Below are 26978 nucleotides of genomic sequence, written 5' to 3' on the forward strand. Positions count from 1 at the left end.
GCGACCCCGATCTAGAAAACCAAGAATAACGGCCGATAGGATTCGCCGTGCAGACCACACGACACCTCGTAATCTGCGGACTTTCGGGTTGAGCAGCTGCCACTTGGTAGGCCATGGCCCTTCGGGGCTGTTGTGCCATGTGGTTTGGTTTAGTGGTATAATCGACCACCGTCAACGGAAATGAATTATTCTCAATCTTATACAAAATGTCCACAGAATGGTTACTGCAGTCGAAAAATCTGAGGTGCAAAGGCATACCCGGTTTACCCGGAAGGACGTGGGTTCACTTCTCCGTAAGGCAGTTGAAAAGTTTAAGAAGCGAGGTCCATTTCTGGAGGTGCACGTTCACTCAGCCTACACTAAAAATGAGTACCAGGTTAATTCCTGGAGGCAACGGCCGCCAGGCTTAGAGCTACCCACACTACCCCAACAAGTGCCGGCGATGCGGATAATTACTCTAATATTACTCAGTTTGCGTAGGGAACGGAATAAATCCACGATATTCCTGTCTGTTATGGCATAAGAGGAAACTGAAAGGGGCTACCATCCAAAGGAGTGTCGACGAAGGGACTCTAGATGAGTCTGCTTACTTACTTGAACCAGTCATTTCCCCTTCATCACTCACATTCAGTCTCCCTTGGCGAACTCCGTATCTGTTCCGACCCCTTTATTTTAAGGTTTATGGGACGAGGGACTCCATCACTCTCACTCTCTAAATGGATCTTCCATTACTTTTGCCGATGCCTTCATTCTTCGAATGGTCTCGCCTTATCCTCTTTCCTCTATGATTAGAATTAATAGGAGATGATTATCTTATTCGACTGTCCACCTCCGTAGTGTAATGGTTGGTGCTGGGCTAAGTGGTTCAGACAGTTGGGGAGCTGGAAATCTTGGCAGGTTCGATCCTAGCTCAGTCCAATGGTATTTGAAGGTGCTCGAATACGTGAGCCTCGTGTCGGTCCTCTTGCGGGACCAAATTCCGGCACCTCGGCGTCTCCGAAAACCGTAAATGTAGTCAGTGGGACGTAACATTCTTCTACTTCTTTTCCTTCTTCTTCTTCTTCTTCTTCTTCCTCTTCTCCTTTAGCATTTGGCCTCTTTCCAGCGACTTCCAATGTATATGTTGACAGACGGTTTCCCTGTTTTTTTCTTTTTTTTTTTTTTTTTTTTTTTTGTTCTAGTCTAGTGATGCCAGCTGTCCAATCTAAGCATCTCCGTCTCCATGACGCTTAGTCGATGTTCTACCTCCTCTGTAGCTGGCCAACGCTCGGTGTCGTAGAGAACGACAGGACGGTGAACAGTCCGGTAAACCTTAGATTTCAGATGGTCCTTCACCCGACGGTCGCAGGTGACACCCGTTGTCATTCGCCACTTCAGCCAGGTTGCGTGAATCCTTGTGTTGACCTCGTCAGCAAGTCGGCCATCGTCACAGATTGTGGAGCCAAGATATTTAAATTTCTCTACTCGTGGCAGATCTTCACCGTCAACGTGGATGGTTCCAACTTCTCGAGGATCTAATATCATGTACCGGTATTCTGTCTTCTTTTTGTTGAGGAGCAGGCCGTATTGCGCTAGTCGGTTGTTCCACTTTTCTGTCCGGCGCTGGAGATCAAGCTTATTCTCAGCAGCCAACATTGACATCATCAGCACAGAGAAGTGTCCATGGTACTGGCTTGTGCATATGTGATGTAACAGTGTCCATCACAAGAATGAACAGCAGTGGTGATCTGATACGTCAGCGCCTTGATGGACTCCTACAATGATGCGGAAATCATCGGACGCTCCTTCGGCAGCTTGAACATAACTCCTTGGTTCTACATAGAGCATCTGTACCCACTTAACAATGTGCTCTTGAATGCTATGTTCGCGTAGTGCTAACCAGATTAGGTCATGTGGCACCTGATCAAAAGCCTTCTCAAGATCCAGAAAAGCGAGATGAAGCGGCTTATTCTTTTCAAGCCAATAACATAATTATTATTATTATTTATTTATTTTGCTATTTGTTTAACGTCGCACTAACACATCGAAGGTTTCCGGCGACGGAAGGGTGGGAAGGGAGCGGTCGTGGCCTTCATTAAGGTACAGCCCCAGCATTTGCCTGTTGTGAAAATGGGAAACCACGGAAAACCATCTTCAGGGCTGCCGACAGTAGGGTTCGAACCCACTATCTCCTGAATGCAAGCTCACAGCTGCGCGACCCTAACCGCGCGGCCACTTGCTCGGTATTATTATTATTATTATTATTATTATTATTATTATTATTATGTTTTGTTGTTTTTGTTGTTGTTGTTGTTGTAATGGTTAGTGCTATCGGTTGCTGTCTTCGGAGGCCCGAGTTTAATTCCCGGTACTGCTAGAAATTTAAAATTTGCCGAAGGGTAGAAATGTGGTTAAAAAGGTACTGGAACCGCTCACCTCTGCTGGGGATATGTCTGAAAAGAGCTGCTCCATTTCGGGACGAGGACACGAATTTACATCTTAGTCTACTAATCCCTAAAACAATAATCACCACTGTAGCCATTCTTAATATTAACATACATAAAGAGAATAGGCCTACGTAGTGTAAATTAAATATTTTAAACACTACGCAGTCGAATACGTTCCGCTGGTACATGGACTAACTTTAATTTTTCTGGAAAATTAGCCTTATAGGCAGCGCTGAAGTCCTAGAATTTTCACAGGGTAGACTCTAAGTCAGGGCATGATATATATCGGATGCCAGACCACCCTGGCGTTTAAAATTAGTGGCTTCTAGCTGGTTACAAAACTCTTCCCCAGTGGCGGCTCGTGACCAAATTTTCAGGGGGTTCACAGCAAAATGTGTGTTCACGTCTCAAATATACCAAAGTAGAATGCAAATAAGTACAAAATCACTTAAATCGTTTTGCTAAAAGTTCCTTGTACGGCTGCTTCTCTACTCATAATATGGTAGAACCCTTATAACCGAGGATGCATTTTTCCGAGACTAATCTGTGAGTGTACAAACAAGTAAAAAAAAAAAAAAAAAAACTTAAATTGCGACTGCCGGGCTGTGTCGCTCAGGCTTTGGCCGAGGCTCTGACTTTCTGATCCCGTGATTACGAACTCCTGTTTAGAATTAGCTACTAGCGAAATCTTTCGGCGATGTAATGCAATAGTAACTTCTGGGATCTTTCGCCAATAGTAACAGGGCAGGTGGCGGACCCTTGGGGTCAAGTATCTCTGGTTTGAGGGTGGTTGTAGATGGAAAGGTACGTTCCTTACCGTGCTCCTCGCTTATGGCAATATCTATGCATGAAACTTGACGTCTTCTCCATGCGCATGCGTATAGTCCTGAGGTTCGTAGCAAAATCTCCAGTGTGCTCCCTGGCTTTGTCAGTCGAAACGAACAGCTGCCAGGGTAACGGAGCTTCGAGATAAGTCGAATGCTTTCGATCAATTGACGAAATCAGGTCGTAAAAACGAAACAATTTTGAATTACTAGTAACCATGAATGCGTGAATATGCGTTAGAACTGGGTGTTCACGTGCTCATGTGCTCCTAAGAGCCCACCGCTACTGCTCTTCCCTCTGTTTGACATAAAGCAGGCACATATTAAACATTTTACGATGAGAAAGAAGAAATCCATATTTTAATGCATTAGCTTGACAACTTTAATTTGCTCACACAATAGTTTTCTATTTATTAAAAAACACTCAAAGAGCCTCCGTGGCTCAGGCGGCAGCGCGCCGGCCTCTCATCGCTGGGTGCCGTGGTTCAAATCCCGGTCACTCCATGTGAGATTTGTGCTGGACAAAGCGGAGGCGGGACAGGTTTTTCTCGGGTACTGCGACTTTGCCTGTCATCGTTCATTCCAGCAGCAATCTACAATATAATTTCATTCCATCTATCAGTCATTATTCATTGCCCCCAGTGGAGTGCGACAGGCTTCGGTAGCCGACACAATTGCTATCCTCGCCGCTAGATGAGGGCTTCATTCATTCCATTCCTGACCCAGTCGAATTACTTGAAACAGGCTGAGGATTTTCATTTTCAAAAAAACACCCTAAGGTGCCTCTTTTGATATGCACTTTTCAATGGAAGAGACTCTTGAACTAGTGTATATTGCAGTATGGTGGTTTTGCAGTCACGTCTTCGTATACTTCTCGGGGTTAAATCAGTCAACTGGTGAGACAGTTAAATGTATGGAGACGTAATCAACGAACAGTGATGACCTTAAATAAGTGATGGCTGATAATGTTATTCGTCAAGCTGAATCTTCGATGTTCACGATTACGAGCGTAGTTGAAGAGTTAAAACTCACTGACAGAATGGCGATATTAAAAAGAAAAGAAACCAAAGTAGAAGCTATACGCAAGAAATCTCGACTACATATTTGCCTATTGGTCTTTTTCTCCTAATTCTTAAGGCTAGAGAGTTTCTGTACTAATCTCATCTACCGGCATACAAATAAATTCGTAAAGACCTTGTGTCTGCAGGGTGGTGAAATTTTCTGATATTTATCTCTGTCAGTTGTAATAATAAATGGCCATCTAGATATTTTTTAGCTTTGGTGTGTATTTGCCTGTTTGTTTGAGTACCTAGCGAATGACTGAGCGGGTTGAGCCACGTAACTGTTGGCTTGCATTCGGTAGATAGTGGGTTCGAGCCGCACTGTCGGTAGCCCCGAAGATGGTTTTATGTGGTTTCCCATTTTCACACCAGGCTGGAGCTGTATCTTAATTAAGGCAACGGTCGCTTCCTTCCTACTCCTAGTCCTTTTCTATTCCAACGTCGCCATATGCCCTAGCTGTGTAGGTGTGACGCAAAAGCAAATTGTATGTTAAACCTTGTCTCATACTTCTCGTACCATTACCCTGTATATAAAAAATGTTTGTTGAAATGATTATACAAAAAAGACATAATCAATTAATGTATATAGAAATATAGAAAATATAATGAAGAAATAAAAATATAATTATTCTAGACGTTTTCAAGCCTTTGTCTATTTTCTTCCAAAATGTCCACATGTGTTGATCAGGAATCGAATCGCGGCCGCCTTGGCGAGAAGCCAATGACTCTGTTTCTTGTCTAGGAAGGAGAAACTGAAAGATCACACATGGAAGAAATATATTATTTGAAATTCATCCTGAAATAAAAACAATATACTATTTGAAATATGGCCTGCAGTGACGTTCGAATCCAGCTTTTATTCTTAGCTAACTATCTGTTTGGGCCTGCGAGTGCTGTAAAACTATTTTCAATCTTACGGTGAACATTAATGGTCCATGGAAAAAATGGAAGTGTAATAAGAAACGACTGCTTTAACAATATTACTCTTGACAGTAATTTATTAATACTTATTTGTTTAGTTTTTATACCGAGATTATGGTTCACCGTTCCAAAATTATTATTTAGAAGAGCAACGTGTGGGATAATACAATTGGCTGGTCATTTAAATAAGCCGCTGTCCGTCCTCAAGTCTGATTCGTTATTGCATTATCAGGTGGGGGTGACGAACGTCAAAAGTCTTGTACAAGCTTCTCTGCTCTGTTGGCCTGCTGGTTTCCTGGCGTGAAGACAGAGCTCAACGTCACTCGTGCTGGTATCCCATTTGACCATGAAGCCTACGCTTTGGATGGAGACTTCGGAATGCTTCTTAGTGGACAAGGTAAGTACTAAGACTTAAACAATTTTTTTCTACTAGAACAATAAAAGAAACTTATTATGTAGGTATTAGAAAGGAATAAGCTTTAGCTACCTGATTATTAGCAGAGTATTAGACATCTGTGTGCAAAAACTGAATTTGTCAGGTACCGTACGGAACCGTATGTCCTGGTGTACTTCGAATGCCGTAATTGAGTTTTCTTCCTAGTGAAAACTACCATTAAACTTGGTTTAGTTTTTAATTCATCAATAGGTTACTAGCTAAATTTATTCAGAACATGAGCACTGCCATACCCGGAAATGTTTCTACGAACGCTATAAACTACTCCGTAATTTCGAGTTTAAAACTGGAATTTGTGGAAATATCTTGTTTTTATTACATTTTTCTTCTATAGACCTCGATATAATTAGTGATAAAGACATATTTTATACCATAATTACGTCCAGGTCGCATTGTAGTGACAACGTAGAAGGGAAGTTTGTAGGAGCAAAATTTCAGTGATATATTCACACGGATATGTTTGCAGGGTTTAGTCCCGCAGCGCTTTGGAACCGCTGCTTGAACGCAATGAACGTTACTGCAATTACTATTGATGGCAGGCATTTCATTTTCTAGATAATTCGACAATGGGAGTATTGGTATGGAAGTCAAAACACTCATTTAAAGTTAGAGGGAGGGAAAGTATGGCTTCATTACCGTAACATAGGGCAGCGATTGTCCGACTGGGGAAATGGGCAAGTGTCGTGTTACGAGCAGCGGTGAGTTTTACATAGATGACTACCCGAAGTTTACCCTAGTTTTGGAGAGTACTTGAACTGGGCTGGTATCTGATTTCGTTGTTTCACGAGTGAGTGGGAGTTGCAGAGCGTTGCATCGGACCTACCCAAGGCAGCTCTTGGTACAAATGGGGACAGCTTAAATATTGAAGGAACTTTACTAGTGCTGTGCAGTGAGTATAATAGACAACGATATTACCGAATCTTGTTCTGTTACCTCAACTCTTTTCACGGCTTCTTTCAAATGCAATTGTAAAATGATGCACCGGTACAGTACGGTATGTCAACGATCTGTCCATATTCAGAATCTAAGCAAAGGTCTTACATCAGACTGTCTGTAGTAGGTAGCCAGATGCATGCCATTTACTCGAATAATATATAATAATAAATAATCAAAAATAATAAATAAAAATTCACCATTACGTCTTAATAAAATTACGGCAGACTTAACGTGCGTTGTTGAGAAATTAGTGTAGGCTTGGTACTGATACCATACATAGTCTTTAGTCAAAATTCATGGTCAAACCCAGTAACTGGCAAGAGTAACTTAGACCTATCTACTAGAAACTGTCCCCAAGTTCCAATTGTAAAATTAAGTGTACCGGTATCCCACACTTTGCAGGAAGAGACAATGTGGAACAGCAAAATTAGCCCTAGTCAGAATTCAACCTGCATTTGTGGAAGTTACGGTAGGCTGAAATGTAGATATTGCCTTTCTGATTGGGAAAAATCTGAGAAAGATCATTTAATACTCATCTGTCAGGTTGCTTGGATCCTTTCAGCTTGCCACATAATCTTTACATTAATATCTGTAATAATAAATTGGTCTTTCTTCAGTCAATATTTTGGAAGTATTTGTGTTGTGTAGGTACTGTATGTTGGCAATTGACATTCTTTAATGACCTCGTGTCAATTTTCTTGTGATTTCAAGAGTTTCCCTCATCTCTCCTACCGACTTTATTATGCTTTTCGAACAGTCCGGCCGGACTCAGAGGCTCAGGAAGTTGAGGCGCTGGCCTCCTCACCCCAACTTGGCAGGTTCGATCCTGGCTCAGTCCGGTGGTATTTGAAGGTGCTGAAATATGTCAGCCTCGTGTCGGTCCTCCTGCGAGACCAAATTTCGGCAACCTTGGCGTCTCCTAAAACCGTAAAAGTAGTCAGTGGGACGTAAAATCAAATTAACATTCGAAGAATCCGTATAGGACGATCATTAGCCTATCTAGTGCTATTGAAAAATAACTTGCATAACCTTTTCTTGTAAAAGCAGAAGGCATTATTTCGGTGTTTATTTCTAGTTCTACCCTCACGAATATAACTATTTGGGTTGTACAATTTTAATACTATATCCAGTGAAAATTTCTCAATATTAGCCTACAGATTTTCTAATAATCAGAAAAAAATTGATATTCTGAGTCCGTTTTCTTAAAATAATTTAGTTCAAAATTCTTTGCGAGCAGGTTTCTTTTCCATTATCACCTTACTTGCATTATGCGATTCACACGCCTTCCGATCATTTCGCAAATTTTCAGGGATATTTTTCTTCAGAGTTCTCTTCCTTGCCTTGAAATTATTTTATTGAAGACCTTGATGATTTACTTAACCACTATTAGACTAGGGTTGGTAGTCTCTCAAGTGTGTAAGCTGAATTCAGTGAGGTAGCAGCAATATCAGCCACATGCTGGCGTATTATTATTATTATTATTATTATTATTATTATTATTATTATTATTATTTATTATCATCATTACTGCTACGAAAACTCAATTCACTTCTATTCTGGATTGTAGCCTATTTTTATAGTGGCTTTACGTCACACCGACACAGGTCTTATGGCGACGATGGGATAGGAAAGGGCTAGGAGTTGAAAGGAAGCGGCCGTGGTCTTAATTAAGGTACAGCCCCAGCATTTGCCTGATGTGAAAATGGGAAACCACGGAAAACCATCTTCGGGGCTGCCGACAGTGGGATTCGAACCCACCATTTCCCGGATGCAGGCTCACAGCTGCGCGCCCCTAACCGCACAGCCAACTCGCCCGGTAGCCTATAGTTAATGTCATTGGTAACTACTCTCATATTTCATCCCCTTTCTCTACCTTGCCTAGTGCGAAAATGGGAAACCACAGAAAACCATCTTCAAGGCTACCGACAGTGGGATTTGAACCCACTATCTCCCGAACACTTTACAGCTGCGCAACCCTAACCGGACAGCCGACTGTCATCACTGATCAGAAAACGTTTTATTCTGGACTGTGTAGTTACAATCATTGGTAAATATTCCAATTCTTCATCCATTTCCTTTACATTGTAAGTTGGAAGAAACATTTTGTGAAATGATTCATTTTAATTATGTAGGAATTATAACAGTTTTCAAGTACCAGTAATGGACAATAAACTTAATTTAGAATAACTGCAGATTTAAGTGGAAGACTCCCTACTTTTGGTCCTTCCCCCTCTCTCCTGATCAAAAATATTTCTCCAGATTTTGTGAACAGATTTGGTATTCTATAATTTTTTAAAATCCCTGGTATTTCCTTGTTCTGTAAGTAGCTGGAGAGAATTGATGTTCAGTGGACACTAGCAAGACAGATGCAATCGGCTGGTTTTCTTATGACAGAATCTCTTAAAATGGTGCTTTTTATTTTATCATTTTCACATAGCAATGCTGACTATGAGTACTTTTTCACATATTTACAAGGACAAAAACTCTTCAGACCAAAGTTGTTTAAAAAAAAAACACCTACTGGTATTCAACAAGGCCAGTGCTTGAGCATAAATCTAGTTCAGAAATTTATGAAGAGGCCTGAGGCTACAAAGAAGTCTTGTGTTCTAAAGCTGATACAAGCCGAATTTCAGTATTTATAAATGAATAAGAGAAATTACATGTGTTTATTCTTCAAAAGTTACATTATCAAAGGCATGTCATAACATGTTGGGATATTACAAGTAACTAACCTCATGTCTTAATCTGTAATGAAAGTCTGTTTAATTACAATAAACAATGTTTTATTATAAACCACCTATTCAATATATTAAAATGTTATTACATTTAGTTTCACCATAACTTCATATTAATGGTGAAACTCTGGTATCGTATTGCAGTATCGGTCTCATTTGCGGCATACTGCATGATGCTGCCATGTATCAACAATGGATTAGAAGTCCAGCACAGGATGCTGGAAGAGTTCGGACTACCAGCAGTCCACAGGACATGATCGCCTGAATGAACAAGTAGTTGGAAACTGCCAGTGGTTTAGAGTCCCAAGCATTCTGGTCAGCCAAAAACTGTCCAATCTGACATACAAGCTGCTGCGTAACTGGCATCTTCTCAGAAATCTAAGTCTACCCACAGTTTGTTGGCCCTACTTGACATTTCAAGGCAAGGTTTGCAGAGAGTTTTGAGTGATACAAAACTGATGCTATACCATGCATGGCTTATGTTCTTAAAGAGAACGACTTCAACAGGAGACTTGAGTTTGCCAAGTTGGTGCAGACCAAGTTTCAGGAGAACCCTGATCTTATCCAGAATATTGTCTGGACTGATGAGGCCAAATTTCACATATCAGAATTGGTCAACAGATACAACTGAGTGTTTTGGTGGTCAGAGAATCCTAACGCCACCATTGAACCCTGGGAGTAATGGTGTAGGGTGGTGTGACTCACAAAGGACTGATTGGCTTGGGCTTCTTTGCTTTTGTCATCTCAGAACTTCAGAGGAAAAATTATTCTTAACTGTGGTAGTGGTTGGTGGTGGAGATTGTTTCAAGACAAAGTAAAAGTAGGCAACCATCTTCTATATAACCTTAATGAGAGAAAAAATGGAAAAATGAAAGTGATCAAACACTTTAAAAAATGAAGGTAACATTGAGACAAGAGCCACAAATGGCATGAAAATGACTTCTCAGGCCTCAAATGCGCTTAATACCATTGGGGTCAGAAAAGAACAGAGTTGACCAAGTGGGGTTGGATAGAATAGATGAGGCTGGCAGAAGTGGAAGCAATGCCAGGACTTGTAAGGGCCCTGTAGTTGCCAACCCACATTCCCAAGTTGAGTCCCTGTGACTGTTCAGGAGTTGTTTTCGTGAATGTGTAGAAAGGTGTGTGAAAATGTTGCTTTATCTACTAGCCTGTGCTGACGTAGATGTGGTCCAGGTCAACCACCATTTTGAAACTATTATTTATGTACTTGATTCCATATTTGTTAGCCATTGCAATTGTTAAATACTTGCCAATAAAATATCTAAATAAACCTAGCTAGTGGAGTCTGGCCTTCCCTGTACATTACTAACATTGTCATTTGGATATTGTTCAGTAGTAGAATCAGGTTGAGATATAATTTTTTTGTATGATAATTTTGCCATCAGTTAACTTAAGTGCAGATTGCAAAAGAATTGACCTCTGTTCCTTTAAAAACATTGGTAATTACAAAGAAAATCTTAAGTCACAAATGTGGGAATGGTTATGAATAACCTCTGTAATGACCAAGTGTTTCTGACAAGGACAAAATCTGAACTAATATAACTATGAATGCTCATCAACCAAACATTTCATTCAAGAATATCATGGTCAAATATGTAACTACCACAAACCTACTCTGCTGGCATAGCAGGGGGAGAGGTAATACTTCCACGTGGCGTGTCCCAGGTGACGGATAGGGGGGTCCTAACTGGCTTGCAGGCTGACTTGAGGGAAATAAAATAACTCTTGCGGACCACACACACACTACCCCCTGCAGGTCGGGGACGAACATGTAGAGGACACCCAAGGTATCCCCTGCCTGTCGTGAGAGGTGACTAAAAGGGGCGACCAAGGGATGATTGAATTAGAACCACGAAACTACTTTTGATTCGTACCATCATGCGGGGAACACCATGGGTTGCCTGTACTTGCGAGTAGTACTACTAAATTAGGTACGAAATAGGTTTGTGATTAGTAGCAGTAAAGAGGCTGGCCTGGGGGTTTCCAGTACCCATGCGTCGTACCCATGTGAGCAACACCGCGGGTCTGGGTGTAGCCTGTGAGTTGTACCGCTGTATGAGTGGCACCATGGGTCTGCGTTGCCTGTGATTAGTACCCACTATGTGAGGAACACCATGGGATAGTGAGAGTCCCTGTGGTTAGTACACCTAGGTGAGGAACCTTATCGGTTTGCATTGGCTATGAGTGGTGCCTTGTGTGAGAAACACCATAGGTGTGCGTTCCCTGTACGAAGTGCAATACTTGTTAGTACCATCTTGTGTGCAACACCATGAGTCTTCGCTACTTTTGATTAGTACCCCAACATGACAAATACCATGGTTCTACTTTACTCGCGACATGTACCATTCTGTGGGCTTTTAGACGTTAATTTTGCACCCCATTAGACATCAAGCATCATTGTGCTTTATAAGTGGTCCCTTGGTCAGTAATACTATTATTTATGTTCTTTTTGAGTTTGATCCACTGTTTTTTTTGGGGGGGGGGTCATGTCCATCCATTCATTCTTCATGACATTTTTTATTTTATTTCGTTCAGTGGATGAATTAGTTTGTTACTTCATTTTGTACCATTAGGGGCCGATGACCTCGATGTCAGGCCCCTTTAAACAAGTATCATAATCATCAATATGTAACTAAATCATAAATTATGGACTTTTTGAAACACTGCAAAACCATTAAGTACAGAGAAAATTAAGTGTGCTGGAATGTTTTGCTTCAGTCTAGTACTAGTTATCAAGAAGAGAGGAAAGGGGAACAAAAATGAATAAGGATGAGAGTTCAGAAGTATAAGCGATAAATCTGCATGAATCACTGCAGTTAGAATAGCAGAGGGAAGATGGGACACAGAAGTATTACAGATGGGGAGGCAAGGCAAGAGGAAGGAAAATGGAAGGGAAACATTAGAGTAGAAGATAGGAAGAGGGAAGGGGTAAAGGGTAGTGAGAGGAAGAGAAGGGAGGAGGAAGGTTCTGCAGCTGTCAGGAAAGTTCGGGGAAATGGGGAGAGAATGGGATAGAGGGCTCTGTTCATGTGCGACTATTGTTGGTCATATGGGGAATGTGCTTGGAGGGTAGGAAAGTAGCACAGACTATTATCCAGGAATTAGGTTAAGATAAGGAAAGAGGGTGAGAAGGTGACTCTGCTTAGCAGTGGCAAACCATCTGCATGGTCCTGCCATGTTAACAAATAGGGATTGCTAACATGCTAAAGGAGAAGTGAATTCTTAGTTTTCAAAAATATGTACTCCCCATGGAGATAACATTTCAAAAATGGCTTTCACAATCACAGATCTTAATCACGGGAGTAGAACCAGCAGTCTTGGAGAGTGCCAAACCAACTGATGAGCCCAAATGGCAGGGCAAAACTCTGCAAATGCACACGGCCTAAACCACCCAAAAGCTGGTACTATTCGCATGACTTTAAGATCTGCAGCAATGAAGCCATTTTAAAAATTTATTGTACTTCTGTGCTGTCATGGGATTAGCAGTCACTAATACATTCTTCAAGCAAAAGGATATAGCATTTGTCAGCAGGATTAAGTAGGCAGCTTTATAATGCCACAATGAGTAAATGCATTCTCAGGCATAATAGATTTGATCGCAACAGTCACAAGGTAGAATGTCAGTTACAGCCATGTTACCATGTTACATCAAGTCAAAGAGTACATAGGTTATACATTTGATGCTAGTCTTAGTGTATATAAATGTATTCTTTATTACATAATACATGAGACTATTGATACTGTACATAGGGTGCAATTAGTTACTGAATGCCACATCATCCCCTTATGGAGAAGAAAAGTGCACAAACTCTTTATCTTGACTACATTGTGCACTTTCTTGGTGATGCTGCATCAGATAAATCAGGTGCAAGAGATTTAGTAGGTAGGCTTGATATGGTGGAAGTAGATGTTTCAGGTGTGTTGGTGCAGATAGGAACAGTGATGTTTGTCAATATATGCAGGCTTCATATGGTCTGTACCCACTTTTGCTAGTTTCCAATCATGAGGGTCAATGTCTTCCCATTACAGCTAACTACAGGGTATGGACCAGACTATGGGGGCTGCAAAGGAGATGTTACGTGTTTGGTTGTAGCAGAAGCATAAGGCCATTGCAAAGCCCTTAAAGGTGAGTACTTCCCCTTAACTACGGTGAGCTATGAAAACAGGTCTAGAGTTCAGCCATTAACTTCCTTAGTTGATCTGCAGAACTGAAGGGTCAACTGAAGTGGAAGAACTGGACAAAGGAATGACCATTTCTCAAAAGCTAGTTAGGTGGGAGAAACTTTCTAGTCTTTAACACTGTGTGCATACCAAACAATACTAAGAGCAAGGCTTTAATCAATGTTGCAACATAATGCATCAGGAAAGCTTTTAATTGTCTATAAAGACTCTCCACCATGCCATTCGCATGATTGTAACTCGTGCAGATTTTCATTGTACCGAAGTGTTAAGAGCCTGCAAAAGAGGGTAGCCTCAAATTGTCTTCCTTGGTTGGTAGTATAATAATGTTCTTTCCTTTGTCCCACCAACTTTTACAGTTTTTGGAGATGCAGAGATGCCAGAATTTAGTCCCACAGGAGTTATTTTACAAGCCAGTAAATCTAGACATTGAGGCTGATGTATTTGAGCACCTTCAAATATCACCAGACTGAGCCAGGATCGAACCTGCCAAGTTGGTCAGAAGGCCAGCACCTCAACTGTCTGAGCCATTTCACTGGCAGGGTAGTAGTTAAAGGTAGCAAAACCAAATTAGATCTGCTTTTTAGGGTATCAGTTGTTTTCTTTGAGAGAGATGCTGCCCATGAGCCAACCCTCTGGCCAGTAGGTAAATCTACCAACAGCAGTGAGGAGATAGTGATAGCCTTCAGATGATGTCCATGTGAATATGGCTAAAACTGCCTGTTGGTGCTCTGAAATTCCCCTTACACACAATCATATTGTAGCATTGACACAGCAAACAAGTGCAAGTCCAGGCAAGAATGACTTTCTGAATAGAATGTTGGCATGTTCAAATAATGTTGCGATCAACAATTAGTGTTTTAGTTTGCATGATTAAGCAGGTGGCTGTATAATTCCATAATAAAACATACATTATCACATAATAGATTTAATGATCACAACAGTCACAAGGCTCAATGTCTGTTACAGCCATGTTACACCAAGAGTACATAGGTCACACACTTGACCCTAGTCTTAGTCCATGTAAACATATACATTACTTAGTACAAGAGTGCATTCACCGGGCGAGTTGACTGTGGTTGGCGGCGTGCAGCTGTGAGCTCTCATCCGGGAGAGCGGGTTCAAATCCCACTGTCGACAGCCCTGAAGATGTTTTTCTGTGGTTTTCCATTTTCAAACCAGGCAAATGCTGGGGCTGTACCTTGAGGCCACAGGTGCTTCCTTCTGAGTCCTAGGCCTTTTCCTGTCCCATCATTGCCATAAAACCTATCTGTGTCAGTGTGACATAAAGCAAATAGCAAAAGAGTGTATTTGTACATGGGATGTGTTCAGCTTCCCAATGCTGTCACAAGGTTATTCAGTTACACATAGGAGGTAAGACATCAGACTATCATAACTGACTTAGAATTCAGAAAATCTGTTAGGAATATATGGGTATTACAGGGAATTTTTTGGGGATAGACAAATATGACCTCCATTAAACCATCACTAGGCCAAGGGTAGAGTAGGTTAACAATTAGAAATAGGAAAGGTGGAAGTCCTTTCCTATTTCTAATTGCATAGTTTGTCAATATGGATATGAAGATCATAGATTACGAGAGTAAGTCGGTCAGTAAATATGTTGGAAGATAGTCCGCCTAGTCAATACAATTCATTTATTTACCTTTCACCTTAACATCTAGTACATATTTCGAGAATATTATGCATTCTCTTCCTCAGCTAGTGGATTAAAATTCAGTATACAATAAGACCTACTAAAATACGGGGGCCCCCATTAAAATTCAAAACAATGAGTATGACAATGTGACACTTAAAAATTTTGGATAGTACAAACATAGAATTAAAATCCCATTTTGTCAAGTACAAATTAAAAACACAATATAGTCTAATTAATGTCTAATTAAATACAACATCTTGTGATGATATGAATTCAGTGTTCTTGAAGTTGCCTTGCGTAGTTCAAAAATGTTGAGTTAAGGATGAATGAAATTGCATTAAAACTTGAAGTCCTGCTGATATCCACCGTTAATGGGTGTTAAAATGTCTATTTAAATTAAAATATTGGACACAACGTCGTATAATGATATGACATTACGGTGTCCTAGGAATTATAATACTATCTTGCGTAGTTCAATTGGATTTGTACAAGAATAAATGAAGTTGTGTTAAAACTTGGAGTCCTGCCATTATCTTCGGTTGATAGATGTATTATGCAGCCAGGTTGAAAATAGGTTAAAATGGTCAGTGTGTTGATGTAAATATTACGTGTGGCATGCATGTGTTAGATAGATGTTGAGGCACCTGATGTTGCCAATGACTGAAGATGCCTGACAGTAGGAGGCGAAACATGTCTCATCTGAAATGTTTCAACATAAATGCCAACATCTTATATTGTATTGAATAGGTGGAAATAAACATAAGATATTATCCTATATACAGTTTATGAAACTTTCAATACGGATGAAAAATGATTTTCATCACTTGTAATAAGTGGTATGTTCCAAGCTGTCAGCGGAGAGATGGCGTGGAATGAAATTAGTAGACGAATAAGTTTGAGTGGCATTTATAAAAGTAGGAAAGATCACAATATGAAGAAAGTTGGAATTCAAGAGGATGAACTGGGGCAAATATTCATTTATAGGAAGGGGATTTAGGGATTGGAATAACTTACCAAGGGAGACGTTCAATAAATTTCCAATTTCTTTGAAATCGTTTAGGAAAAGGCTAGGAAAGCAACAGATAAGGAATCTGCCACCTGGGTGACTGCCCTAAATGCAGATCAGTATTTGATTGATTGATTGATTGATTGATTGATTGATTGGAGAGGCACTTTGGTGTGTAGATGCTTCTTCAGGAGTGGAAGGCCCTGTTAAACTTTGTGACTATTATCAAATACAGTAGAGACAATACGAGACACTTCCAGATTTAGCCTTGTTAAAATGGGAGACAATTCGACGGTAGCGCTCCTAGTGACTTGACCTGAAAAATAGCACTAAATTCAAATATCAATGGAAATGCATATACAAAAATGGATAAATAAATTACGTCTAGAAAGTGTTATTGAGATATTAAGTTCAAAGTTGCTAAAGCAATTCTGGATAAATGAAGAATTATTTTAAAGGTTATTATTCAAAGACTGAAATTACACACAAACAAGATGTGAAATGGACTGCTGTGAAATGGCTTGATATTTCATTTATGCATTACTTCTTTGTTTTAGCATTCCTGCCTGAACTTTTACAGTTAGATTTGTCTTTTTTCTCATTTCAAAAACATTTTATCACCACATTGACACTTGTCAATAAAAATATCGGCACATTCCTTACACACATGATGCAATGAATTAACATTTAAAAGCTGGACAATTTTCCTCTTAACATGAAGCCTACTAACAGAAAGAAAATCTATAAAATTAGCCTCAAAAACATTCAAAACTTCCCTATAAGCAATACTTGCTATTATATAAGGGTAAAGCAAACTTGTTTCATCATATTGCTTCAACAAAATGTGTACATTTCTTAAATCACCCCTATTTTTTTTTCAGTGGCTTGACAATGCATTACGACATTCCAAATGGTGTAATTTGGAACACAAACAGCCACACTCATATGCATATGTATTTTCCTGAATTAAATCAAACCCACAGATCACACCTACAACAACACATCAGTGTTTAAGGTTAACTGCTGCACTATGCAATAAAATATGCGTATTATATTTTAAGCCAGTTAAAATGTGTCGAGCAGGTCAGAAGATTATGAAGTATTATAAAATCTGTCACTGGAAGAATACATATGCAAACACAATAGTACTTACATTTTCTTGTCGCGAGTTAAACGGAAGACCACGCATTCTTCTCTACTTCATAGTTACTGCAGCCAAACACAGCACATACCCTCATGTTAAGGAGATATCAAGGAATGACACACACTACTATTCAAATATGTCAACTCACTGTAGATGCATTAACACCAAAAACTTCAAACACAAATACACGTGCTCTTATGACAGAATCAGTAGTTCTCAGGTCAATCCGCTAGAAAGAGCTCTAATAGCTGTCCCTCGATATCTGAGTGTCGCGTATTCCCTCTACTGTATTTGCTATTATATAGTGTAGTTAAGTAATTTAATATCCCCCCCACACAGGATCATCTTGCTTTACGTCGCACAGATGTCCTATTTAAAGATAAAAACTTCATTGTTCCGTATTGAAATTATTGATGTTAAAAATTAAATAATTGAAAAGGAGGTTCAACCTATTCAATACTTAAAAGAAGGAAATGCAGTAATTACATTCCTATTTAAATGGGACCGGTTTCGACCTTAGTCCAGGTCATCATCAGCCGTAAAAAGATGTACAATGTTTATGAATATTGGAGGTCAGTTTCACACTTTGATAGGCACGAAGACACGACACCACATTCTGTATACACAAAGTCACAACACTATCAACTAATATACAAAGATCAAAAATAACTAGAAGTCGCAGACGAATAGATTTGTAGTAGAAAGCCGCTAGCTCCTGGTGATCAGCGCGGCACATTTAAGGTCATGCGCTGCGGTCTTATTCTGATTTGCGTCGTATATTTTTATATACGTACTTAACTTCCCGCAACCGTGACAAATTCTAGACCTTCAAAACATTCTCCACTCTACTTTGGCATTCGACCGCAGCGCATGACCTTAAATGTGCCGCGCTGATCACCAGGAGCTAGCGGCTTTCTACTACAAATCTATTCGTCTGCGACTTCTAGTTATTTTTGATCTTCGTATATTAGTTGATAGTGTTGTGACTTTGTGTATACAGAATGTGGTGTCGTGTCTTCGTGCCTATCAAAGTGTGAAACTGACCTCCAATATTCATAAACATTGTACATCTTTTTACGGCTGATGATGACCTGGACTAAGGTCGAAACCGGTCCCATTTAAATAGGAATGTAATTACTGCATTTCCTTCTTTTAAGTATTGAATAGGTTGAACCTCCTTTTCAATTATTTAATTTTTAACAGATGTCCTACGGCGAGGCAGGGATAAGAAAAGCCTAGGAGTGGGAAGGAGTTGCCTGGTCCCCTTAGGATGTATGGTTGTGGGAAACCTAGAAGTCTATCATTAAGAGCATTTTCTGGGAGTTTTCATTTATCACTAGGGTTTTTTTCACAAAAACTACTTGTTCATTCAGTTATTTCATAACTAACTCTTAATTAAGGATAAAGAAATTAACCCTGTGTTCACTCCTGAAACAATAGTTCCAAAGAACATTTTCTTGAAAATAGTTTTAAATTACAAATAGTGCTTTTTTTTTTATCATGGGTTAAATTTTCATGGATTACATAACCTTTTTTAGGATGGATATATTACATATACATATGTAAAGTATATACATTTCCTAAAATTGCACTTGCTTTACTGAGAGTTGGCTGTGCAGTTAGCTCGCATGTGTGAGCTTGAATTCGTGAGATAGTCGGTTCGAACCCCACTGTCATCAGCCCCGAAAATGGTTTTCTGCAGTTTGGAATTTTCACACCAGGTAAATTCTGGGGCTATACCTTGAAGGCCATGGCCACTTCCTTCCCACTCCTAGCCCTTTCCTATCCCATAGTCACCATAAGACCTATTTGTGTTGGTGCGATATAAAACAAATTGTAAAATATATTCACTTTTTCAACATAATTTTGTTTTCATAGTAAATGTATTTTGTCAAGATGAATATTATACTGAGTAAAATTTGAATATGGTATTAGTACACTACATTATTTTAAACTGTTTCAGTACTATCCAAGTATGAAAATAATTTTGATACTATATTTTCTACTGTATCCATGAGATGGTATTAATAAAAATACATGAAAAGCGCTAGTGATTGAATGAAAGAAAACTCTCGTCATTTGGGAAGTGACAAGACACTTCACAAAGAATAACAACAAACACTGATATTACAACACTCATACTGATGTTATAAGACATATAACAATGGCAAGACATAACAATGGCATTTAAAAGTGAAGATATTTAATTAATTGAATGAATGAATAAATAAACTTATCTTTTATGCTCATACTGTTAGCTTGTACTGCAAGGGTTACACCACTGTTTCAGAAGACTGTTTTTGTGGTACAGCTGTAAGTATCAGTTTGAAAGCAAGTGCTGCCTTTGGTTGGGGAGCGATCGGCCAGGCGATGCAGGGTGAAGGCCAAATCCGAATGAGATTACATACGAATAGAGTACAGGAAAACTAATCTCTAGTATCTTGATGAATCGCTCCCTTGCAATACTCTATAGTACACTACGTGAAATTGCATCTAGATGTAACAAAACTAATAGTTCGCTCACATTTGCGATACAGTATTCTGTACGAAAGAAGTCGGCTCCGAAATATCTTAACACCGAGCTCGATAGCTGCAGTCGCTTAGGTGCGGCCAGTATCCAGTAATCAGGAGATAGTGGGTTCGAGCCCCACCGTCCGCAACCCTGAAGATGGTTTTCCGTGGTTTCCCGTTTTCACACCAGGCAAATGTACCTTAAGGCCACGGCTGCTTCCTTCCAATTCCTAGGCCTTTCCTATCCTATCGTCGCCATAAGACATGTGTCAGTGCGACGTAAAGCAAATAGCAAGAAAAAAAAGAAAGAAAAAAGAAATTTAACACCAATCAGTTTTCAGGCACTGTACAGGAGTGAAAGCTAGGTAGGTTCAGGATATCTTATAAGTAGGTTAGAAGGAACAAATATGAAAATTGAGGACTGCTAGTACAAACAGGTGGGAACAATAGCAGGAGGGAATTAGAATGAGGAGGTTAAGGTTAAATTAGGAAATACTCGATGGATGAAGCTGTGTATAAACTGTCTTTGGTGGGGTCATGCGAGGCGAATGGAGATTCGATCATGTAAGAATAATGCACTCTGCCAAGGATGGGAGAAAGATGGAGACTAAGATGACTATGGCTAGACAGTCTTTAATGATTAAGGTGCAGACATAATGAGACCATAAAACTAGTTACAGAGAATTGCAAAGGTGTTCAGCTAATTCACTCTTTCAGACTGAACGTCAAAAGGTGTAACTGTCTATTTTTTCCTCCTCCTGGCTTCCTAGTTGACAAGATTCTCCCGCTCCTTTACTTGTCTCAACTCTCATCCAATCTCTTCACTTTGAACTTCAGTATTTCTTCACCAGCATTCTGTACAACTGTTTCTCAATTCAACATACTTTTATTTCCCTTTCATTATACTGATAAATTTTCTAGTGTGTCCAGCCTAACAAGCATCTCTATTTCCTTGAATTTCTCTCCACAGTCAATTTATCCGATTGGTCTTGGGCAAAGATTCATGTCTATACCCCTTACGGCAAGTGGTACTGCCTACATCATTGCAAGTACCAATAAAGTTACCTGCTTTGTGAACTGTTCACTGTTACTTTTTGTGCTTGCCGTACTTGCTCATGCCTGTGGTTATGCCATCTCCCAAAATACTGTCAAACAGCAGATCCTGTATTCCTCAGTCAGCACTTATAATGAAATGCAACTTTAAAAATATGTCAAACACACTCTTTGATAGGTCAACTAAAACTGTCTAGACTTTAAAAAAAATTTGTAGTAATTAGACTGTATATAAATGTATCTGTATCTTAGGAATAGATTTAAATAGTGGACACAATATGGAAGTTCTTAATATCCTGATTATTTTAATTCTTTCAAGCTTCCTCTTCTGAGCTACTTCACCAAGAAAAATATCTGCCCATCTCATCTTAGCTGTGAAGAGCATAGAGTGGCTAACTGCTTTCATCAAACTTACCTGGTAACCTATTGCACCACAACCAGTCAGTCGTGAGGTGTTCAGAATACAGTACCTCCTGGAGCCATCTGGCTGATTCCTTGTACTGGTAAGTTACATTTTGTGCATGGATGTGCTTATTATAGTTGTAACTCATCTTCTCATTTCATAATATAAGGTAACTTAGGAAGAGAATTTTCTTTGACATAAAATGTTGTAAACGGTAAACTCTATTTTAGGTGAACTCAGTTGTAACAAACTTACAGTGAACAAAAATCATGGACATTCTTTTAACTGTTAGATTTTTTTTGTCTGCTAAAACTAATTTTGAAGAAATAAATTTATAAACAACTTGAAAAAAACATTTTCATTTTAGGAATCATTTTTTATAAGTTGCTTTACGTCACTCCGACATAGTGACATAGTAAGGTCTTATGGAGATGATAGGACAGGAAATGGCTAGGAGTGGGGAAGAAAGCAACCGTGGCCTTAAGGTACAGCCCCAGCATTTGCCAGGTGAGAAAATAGGAAACAACAGAAAACCATCTTCAGGGCTGATGACAGTAGGGCTCGAACCTAGTATCTCCCAAACACTAGATACTGGCCGAATTTAAGCGACTGAAGCTACCAAGCTCAGTAGGAATTTTTTTTTAGTGGGGTGGGGGGTGGGGGATGGATTAAAATGCAATCATACAAAATTAGTTTCAGCATTGTGAAGACCAAAACAGTTATAAATTAACCAAAACTACTTCAAATTCTTCATAACAAAATTCAGGAAATTTTGTTACAATCTCTAACAAACATGTGTGAGTGGATTCAGCAATGCGTTTAGGAGATAGTTTAAAATTGCAGTTGTCAGTTTTGGAAGTAAGTTAATGAAAAATCTTATTTTGGAATGAACTTTGTCACTTTTTGGAACAAAACACAGGAATTTGCTTAACGAGGATTATTTTAGTCACATAACATGATACAGCCCAAATTTAATAAAGACACAATTTACAGTGAATGTAGTTTCTAGGAAATTGGATGGAAAATAGTTTGCAGTAACATAATAAAACCCAAGAAGCAGTAAGTCACATGTATTGGATTCTCAGGTAGTCATCGTTCTCCCGGGGTTCACAAATGATGTCTGCCATGTCACCTACTGTCACATTTTCTGCATTCACGGGCTTCTTGCAGTACATTAGTTCATTGTTTCCCCACTCTTCCCTGTAATGAAGTCAGCAGTTAAAATCATTAATCTTCTTCGATGGCTACTCCAAGAGGTAACTCAATTTTCTCGAAAGAAATGGGTTCTGTAATCTTGCTCTCCAAAGAAAACAGAGTAATGAGATTATACCTCTTTCAAATATTTAATTCCAAAAGTTTTAGTGACTTTATCTTGTCTTACTCAAAAACTAAGGTTTGGAATATAAATCACCCAAGCATTAAGGTGATTATGGTGATAACATTTAAGAGCTCAAAAAAAGCGTACAATTTCACCCACGGGGAATTGCACTAAAAATTGACACCTTGGACTACATCTCAGACTAATAAATGATAAAATTGACCCTTGCAAACAGTCATAAGTGAAGTTGAGGGATGAATTATTTGAACCATTCAAGATTGAAACAGGACTTGTCTCTGTTCAGCTGTGGTCTAGAAAAGGTAAATGAGGAAATGATTTAGGAAATACCTGCCAAATTAAAAACAGTCAGGAATATCAAAACAAACTGCCTTGTTTTCAGAACTGATTATTACTAACTGGCTTATGAAGACAAAGCTAAAACAGATATCTGAACTTCACGATATTGCATCAAAAATTGGCCATGAAATCATTCATAAAGACAGAAATTGTTCCTAAAAGCATAATCATTACAAGAAATAAGCATAGATAGTAATAAAGTCAAAAATTTTTAACTCAATTCGAATACCCACAAGAATAACCTAATGAAAACCTCTCCATAAAAATATGAACCAAGCTAGCTAAAGCACAAAAATTAGCCTGGGACATATTTGAGGTATCCACTTAAATGATTAAGATGCGTCTTATGTAAAATAAAATCGGTTCCATGGAAAAAATGTCCATAGAGGGAGGTGTCTGTCAGGGCAAGTTCAACGGTATAAATATGAGTAAAGAACTGTAATCAGAGATGAGGCTTTTTGCAGATGTTATATTGTATAGGGTAATGTTACAGGATTGTGAGTAACTGCAAAAAGACCTTGACAATGTTGAGATGGACAGCAGACAATATGATACATGGTTGTCAGGTTGAGTTTCACTAATAGGGAAAGTTCTGTTTTAATTACTATGTTGGTGGGAAGGAACTTCCTTTCTGGGATCACTGTAAGTACCTAGGTTTTAATACAGTACAAGGAAAGATCTTCACTGGAGTAATAACATAGAGGATTATCTCTGCACATGGTTATGGGAGTATTTAGGGGTTGTAATGAAGGTAGTGCTCAGGTAGTTTAACCACGACACCTGGGTGGTGCTAAGCGAGCAGTGATCAGGCAGCCAGACTTATCTTTTTAGTAAATTGTTCTAGCTACAATAAACATGGAAGCAAACTTGCAACTAAATGGCTCTTTTCAGAGCCACAAAATAAGGAATGTTGGACCTAGCCTAGAATATGACAGCTCAACATAGAAGGATCAAGCAGATCACAACGTGACACTGTCCATGATCTTCAGAGAAAATATTGACATTGCTGTTATCCAAGAAACTCGTAGTGACAGTACATATCGCCTTAGATGAAGAGGCAGAATATCAAGATAAGTACTCGGTGCTACATACCATCCTATATATGGCTGTACAACGTAGCAATGTAGAAAATGCCTGCCTAGAAAGTGTTAACACTAAGAACATCTAGATCACCATAAAAACTGAAGAGATAGTAGTGAATATGTACAAACCACCACTGGTCCAATTGCTGCCTGAAGTCTTGCCTCCACTCCCTTACCTGGCTATCTATGTGGAAGATTAACAGCCACCATGTGATATAGAAATATAATACCAGCAATCAGAATTGTAATGCACTTGCAGAATGGGCAGAGAAGAGCAACTTGAGCCTGATATTTTATTTTTTCAATGCAAAAAACATACGTTCAGATAGAACAGAGAATACAACCCAGACCTATGTTTTTCAACACAAAATCCTCAAAACCACCTCTACACATATCAAGAATAGCTGTAGGAGTCTTGTGGGAAGACTTGGGAGGAAGGAGACGAGCTGCTTGACTAAGTGGTATGTTCCAAGCTGTTGGTGGAGAGACATGGAATGACTTTAGTAGACAAATAAGTTTGAACGGTGTTTTTTAAAAGTGGGGAAGATCACAATATGAAAAAGTTGGAATTCAAGAGGACAAATTTGGGCAAATACTCATTTATAGGAGGAGAGTTAGGGATTGGAATAATTTACCAAGCAAGACATTCAATAAATTTCCAAATTCTTTGTGATTATTTAAGAAAAACTAGGTACATAAGAAATAGGGAATCTGCCATCTGGGTGACTGCCCTAAATGCAGATCACTGGTGACTGATACATCAGTCTGTTTTCAGATCAACTTTGCTGTATGGAAGTGAAAACTGGTGGTATACAGGATAACTTGTAAGTTAGAAATAACATAACCGAAAGCAATGAGAGTGGTTGCCGTTTCCAAAATGTGGGAACAATGGCAGGGGAGGGGGGCATACTCGGAACATGTAATTAAAAAATATTGAGAGGAATAGACAATTTTATTTCTTTTGTAGATCAAAAGATAAGAGATATTGAACTAAATGAGGCTACACAGCTTGGTACAGAAAGAGAATTATTGGAGATGATCAGTAAATTTAGAAGCACAGTTGGTACCATTCTGAGGGGCCTTAGATCTGGATTTTGGACCCCTATCGACATCAAGCATTCTCGATTCAGGATTGTGCTTTATGAGTGGTCCCTTGGTCAGTCATACATTAATTATGTCCTTTTTTGAATAGGATCCACTGTTTTTTTGTTTGCTCGTTTTTTGTTTTTTTGGTTCATGTCCATCAATTCTTTCTTCACGACATTTTTATTTTATTTTGGTCAGTGGATGAATTTGATTTCTTTTGTTATTTCATTTCGTACCATTAGGGGCCGATGACCTCGATGTTAGGCCCCTTTAAACAACAAGCATCATCATCATCAGAAGCACAGTTGCAAAATTATAGATGTATTCTACATCAAAACTGCCTGTTGCTTTCGTAACATAACACAGTAGAACTAAGCAAGTTTACTGACAAAATGTGTTGGGAAATTTCATATTAACCCTGCAGTATTCAGACTATCTTTCGTGCAGAGTAGTCATGCCAGACTGTGTTGGCATGTACATGTAGATTTAGATTTGTCATGAAACTAACACAGATAATGCATTTTTGAGGCATGGTAGAACAATTAATTTTAAAGTTCTTGAATCATTCTAATACAACAATCATTGTTGAATTGCTACAGAACAATGTTAAAATAATACTCACTTTAATGATCCAGGAGACAGCCACAGAATAATTATTGATCAACAAAAAATGACTTGCTGTGGATATCTTGGTATCCAAGGCATGTTCTAAGACAACTGAAACATGTGTCATCAGTCCCATATACTAGTTCGATGCAGCTGTCCATGTCACCCTGTCCTGTGCTAACCTTTTCATTTCTACATAACTGATGCATCTTACATCTGCTCTAATCTGCTTGTCTAATTCATACCTTGGTGTACGTCTACCTTTCTTACCCCCCTACACTCCCCTCAAAAACAAACTGCACAAGTCCTGGGTGTCTTACGATGTGTCATATCATTTTATCTCCTCTCGTCAAATTTATCCACAACAATATCGTCTCACCAATTCAATTCAGAATCTCTTCATTCACGATTCGATCTATCCACCTCAACTTCAGCATTCTTCTGTAACACCTAAGAGAGTTATTGTCCATGTTTCACTTCCATACATTGCCACGCTCCAAACAAAAGTCTTTAAGAACATTTTTCTAATTCTTATATCGATATCAAAGTGAGCAAATTTTTCTTTAAGGCCTTCCTTCCTTGTTACCTGGCATTTTATCTCCTTACTTATTTTATGTCCTTAGTTATTTTACTGCCCAAGTACAAATATTCATCTACTTCCTTTGACTTCATTTCCTAATGTAATATTTTCTGCATCACCTGACTTCATACGACTGCACTCCATTACATTTGTCTCGGACTTGTTTATTTTCATCTTGTACTCCTCACCCAAGACTCCGGCCATACCATTCAGCAACTTCTCCAGATCTTCTGCAGTCTCGGATAAAATATCAGCAGCAAATCTCACGGTTTTGATTTCCTCTCCTTGGATTGATTCCCTTTCCAAATTCCCCTTTGATTTCCTTTACTGCCTGTTCTATATAAACATTGAGGTGGGGGGGGGGGGCAAACTGCAGCCTTGCCTCACTCCTTTCTGGATTGCTGCTGCTTTTTTACAGCCTTCGATTCTTATCACTGCAGACTGATTTTTATATAGATTGCTGATAATTCTTTCTCGGTACCTGATCCTGATCACCTTCAGAATCTCAAATAGCTTGGTCCAATCAACATCATCAAATGCCTTTTGTAGATCTATGAACGCCATGTATGTGGGCTTGCCCTTCTTAATTCGATCCTCTAAGATCAGACATAGTCAGGA

General features: G+C 39.2%; 1 long non-coding RNA gene across 1 annotated transcript in view; it reads left to right on the plus strand.

Moving 5' to 3' along the window:
* The first annotated feature begins 21252 nt into the window (after positions 1-21252).
* Positions 21253-26978, plus strand: part of LOC136872443 (uncharacterized) — a 63681-nt gene continuing 57955 nt past the window's right edge. Inside the window, exon 1 of the long non-coding RNA XR_011018070.1 lies at positions 21253-21431. This is a non-coding gene — a long non-coding RNA (uncharacterized lncRNA). The remainder of the gene's footprint in view (positions 21432-26978) is intronic.

Source organism: Anabrus simplex, chromosome 4 (assembly GCF_040414725.1).
Source record: "Anabrus simplex isolate iqAnaSimp1 chromosome 4, ASM4041472v1, whole genome shotgun sequence".
NCBI classification, from domain to species: domain Eukaryota; kingdom Metazoa; phylum Arthropoda; class Insecta; order Orthoptera; family Tettigoniidae; genus Anabrus; species Anabrus simplex.